The sequence below is a fragment of the Schistocerca serialis genome, unplaced genomic scaffold, assembly GCF_023864345.2.
Source record: "Schistocerca serialis cubense isolate TAMUIC-IGC-003099 unplaced genomic scaffold, iqSchSeri2.2 HiC_scaffold_148, whole genome shotgun sequence".
NCBI lineage: Eukaryota > Metazoa > Arthropoda > Insecta > Orthoptera > Acrididae > Schistocerca > Schistocerca serialis.
The window spans coordinates 45,001-48,839 of NW_026047706.1; the positions used below are offsets into that span (position 1 = coordinate 45,001).

The 3,839-nt window shown below is 53.0% G+C and overlaps 1 non-coding gene across 1 annotated transcript in view; it reads right to left on the bottom strand.

Moving 5' to 3' along the window:
- Positions 1 to 1,029, bottom strand: part of LOC126443441 (small subunit ribosomal RNA) — a 1,909-nt gene extending 880 nt beyond the window's left edge. Inside the window, exon 1 of the ribosomal RNA XR_007581920.1 lies at positions 1 to 1,029. This exon is cut by the window's left edge and continues 880 nt beyond it. This is a non-coding gene — a ribosomal RNA (small subunit ribosomal RNA).
- Positions 1,030 to 3,839: the final 2,810 nt, after the last annotated feature.

The window sequence follows — 3,839 nt, forward strand, 5'->3', positions numbered from 1 at the left end:
GTTCGTCTTGCGACGATCCAAGAATTTCACCTCTAACGTCGCAATACGAATGCCCCCGCCTGTCCCTATTAATCATTACCTCGGGTTCCGAAAACCAACAAAATAGAACCGAGGTCCTATTCCATTATTCCATGCACACAGTATTCAGGCGGGCTTGCCTGCTTTAAGCACTCTAATTTGTTCAAAGTAAACGTGCCGGCCCACCGAGACACTCAATAAAGAGCACCCTGGTAGGATTTCAACGGGGTCCGCCTCGGGACGCACGAGCACGCACGAGGCGGTCGCACGCCTTCGGCTCGCCCCACCGGCAGGACGTCCCACGATACATGCCAGTTAAACACCGACGGGCGGTGAACCAACAGCGTGGGACACAAATCCAACTACGAGCTTTTTAACCGCAACAACTTTAATATACGCTATTGGAGCTGGAATTACCGCGGCTGCTGGCACCAGACTTGCCCTCCAATAGATACTCGTTAAAGGATTTAAAGTGTACTCATTCCGATTACGGGGCCTCGGATGAGTCCCGTATCGTTATTTTTCGTCACTACCTCCCCGTGCCGGGAGTGGGTAATTTGCGCGCCTGCTGCCTTCCTTGGATGTGGTAGCCGTTTCTCAGGCTCCCTCTCCGGAATCGAACCCTGATTCCCCGTTACCCGTTACAACCATGGTAGGCGCAGAACCTACCATCGACAGTTGATAAGGCAGACATTTGAAAGATGCGTCGCCGGTACGAGGACCGTGCGATCAGCCCAAAGTTATTCAGAGTCACCAAGGCAAACGGACCGGACGAGCCGACCGATTGGTTTTGATCTAATAAAAGCGTCCCTTCCATCTCTGGTCGGGACTCTGTTTGCATGTATTAGCTCTAGAATTACCACAGTTATCCAAGTAACGTGGGTACGATCTAAGGAACCATAACTGATTTAATGAGCCATTCGCGGTTTCACCTTAATGCGGCTTGTACTGAGACATGCATGGCTTAATCTTTGAGACAAGCATATGACTACTGGCAGGATCAACCAGGGAGCTGCGTCAACTAGAGCTGAGCAGCCGGCCGCCCGGGAGTGTGTCCCGGGGGCCCGCGCGAACACGCAAGCGTCCGCTCAATTATTCTGCAAACAGGAGGAGGCTGAGCTCCCCTGCACAACACACCTCGAAACCCTCTCAGGTCCCGGCGGCGCGCAGCGCCGTCCTAAGTACTTGGTCGGGTTCGAGAGAGGCGCAATCGCCCGGAGTTAGGCGAGTAGACGCTTTAGGTGCGACCACCCGTGCTCCCAACTGAGCTTGCCGCTGCCGACAGAGGCCCGGGAGCGTGCTGTCGTGGCATTGCCGGCGGGAGACAACACGCGCCACCTACGGTGACCGGCAGCTCCAACGCCAGCGCCACAGAAGGACAAAAGCCCCACTTGGGTGCCGAAGCGAACTCTCCCAGCACAGCGCACGCGCCAACACGTCCGCACAGCTGCGATACAAACCACCTGCGAGAACCGCTGGGGCGACCGAGCAGCAGACGGCGTCGCGGCGCCGAGCGCCGGGCGGCGGCGCATCCTCAGCGCACACAGTCCTCAATCGGACCAGCACACTGCAGATGGCCACCGCGCTTCGCACCGGGCCCGCGAGGACCTACTTTGGCCGCAAGGCGCCGCGAGCAGGGGGCGCCGGCGCGCAGCTGCGCCGCCTGCCGCGTCCGTCGGCCGGCGCGCCTGCCACTGGCCGCCCCCACCAGCCGGCTGTAGCGCGTGCGCCCACGCACCGCGCTGCCAGCACGCCGGGCGGCCCCCCCTCACCGGCCGGGGACGGTCCCACCCAGCCACCGCCGCGTATCGCCTCACACCCAGATCCCCCTTTCGCGTTCGTGGGCATGGTGGGTCCCCTTTCACGTTCGTGGGCATGGTGGGTATCCCTGAAACAACCGGTTAATAGCTCGACCGATCGTCGCCAACACTGATTCACCTCTAGCGAGAACAACCGCACCACAACGGGTTACCTGTTGTTCATTTGCGTAACGTCACCAGCAAACGTAGACGTCCATCGCCATTTGCAACGAGTATTGCATGCCTGTGTCAGGTGTCACAACACACTACGTCTGCCCACATAGACGCAACAACATGTGCACGCCTCGAGAACACGTGGAAGGTAGCCCCCGTACGTATGCGGTGTCCATTGCGCGAACGACTGTCAGCCGGCCTCTGCAGGATGTCGCAGATGTGGAACGCGGTGCAACATGCTATCACGGTGTGTGAGAAGAGACGACTACGTCCGAATACACGCTCCACTACATCAACAGACTGCTCATGCTGATCGCCATCCAGGGCGTCCGTTCCTCCCACACGTCTGAATGGCGTACCACACTGCAATCCAGCTCTTATAGGGAGACGACACGTAGCTGCGTGCACAATATTTGGACTGTATGGTCTGCCGTTGCTAGGCGCAGTCGTCGTACGGTCACACATGTGCCACGATGTATCATTCAGTACATACGGACCAATGTGCAGTACAGTTTGTGGGTTTTGCGTACATCGGCGGACAGGTGACAGGCCGTACCACAACGTAGGCTGAGTACGTCGGCATGCGAAGGGCATTGAACATGCAAACTTCTCAACGACCAGCTTGCGAAGGCAGGGGGGAAGGGGGGGGGGCATGTACGTCCTGCTGCTATCCACATTACAGTGTATAGCAGGAGCATGTGGAAAGTCAGCAACACCTGCAAGGTGTTTAACATGACGCGATACACAGGGGACCGGGCAGTGCGAATAGCGAACTATATTGCGAGGGTTGCGGTTAGGCAACACTACACTAATTTAACGAGTTGCATAACAATTACAGAGCAGGTTCAGCGACAACGTGCGTCAGGTTAAGGCGCAATATAGGTTAGGTTGAGGCACAATATAGGTTAGGTTAAGGCACAACATGGGTTACGTTAAGGCACAAATTGGGTTACGTTAAGGCACAACATGGGTTACGTTAAGGCACAACATGGGTTACGTTAAGGCACAAATTAGGTTACGTTAAGGCACAAATTAGGTTACGTTAAGGCACAAATTAGGTTACGTTAAGGCACAAATTAGGTTACGTTAAGGCACAAATTAGGTTACGTTAAGGCACAAATTAGGTTACGTTAAGGCACAAATTAGGTTACGTTAAGGCACAAATTAGGTTACGTTAAGGCACAAATTAGGTTACGTTAAGGCACAAATTAGGTTACGTTAAGGCACAAATTAGGTTACGTTAAGGCACAAATTAGGTTACGTTAAGGCACAAATTAGGTTACGTTAAGGCACAAATTAGGTTACGTTAAGGCACAAATTAGGTTACGTTAAGGCACAAATTAGGTTACGTTAAGGCACAAATTAGGTTACGTTAAGGCACAAATTAGGTTACGTTAAGGCACAAATTAGGTACGTTAAGGTACAATATGGGTTAGGTTAAGGTACAATATGGGTTAGGTTAAGGTACAATATGGGTTAGGTTAAGGTACAATATGGGTTAGGTTAAGGTACAATATGGGTTAGGTTAAGGCACAACGTAGGTTAGGTTAAGGCACAACATAGGTTAGGTTAAGGCACAACATAGGTTAGGTTAAGGCACAACATAGGTTAGGTTAAGGCACAACATAGGTTAGGTTAAGGCACAACATAGGTTAGGTTAAGGCACAACATAGGTTAGGTTAAGGCACAACATAGGTTAGGTTAAGGCACAACATAGGTTAGGTTAAGGCACAACGTAGGTTAGGTTAAGGCACAACGTAGGTTAGGTTAAGGCACAACGTAGGTTAGGTTAAGGCACAACGTAGGTTAGGTTAAGGCACAACGTAGGTTAGGTTAAGGCACAACGTA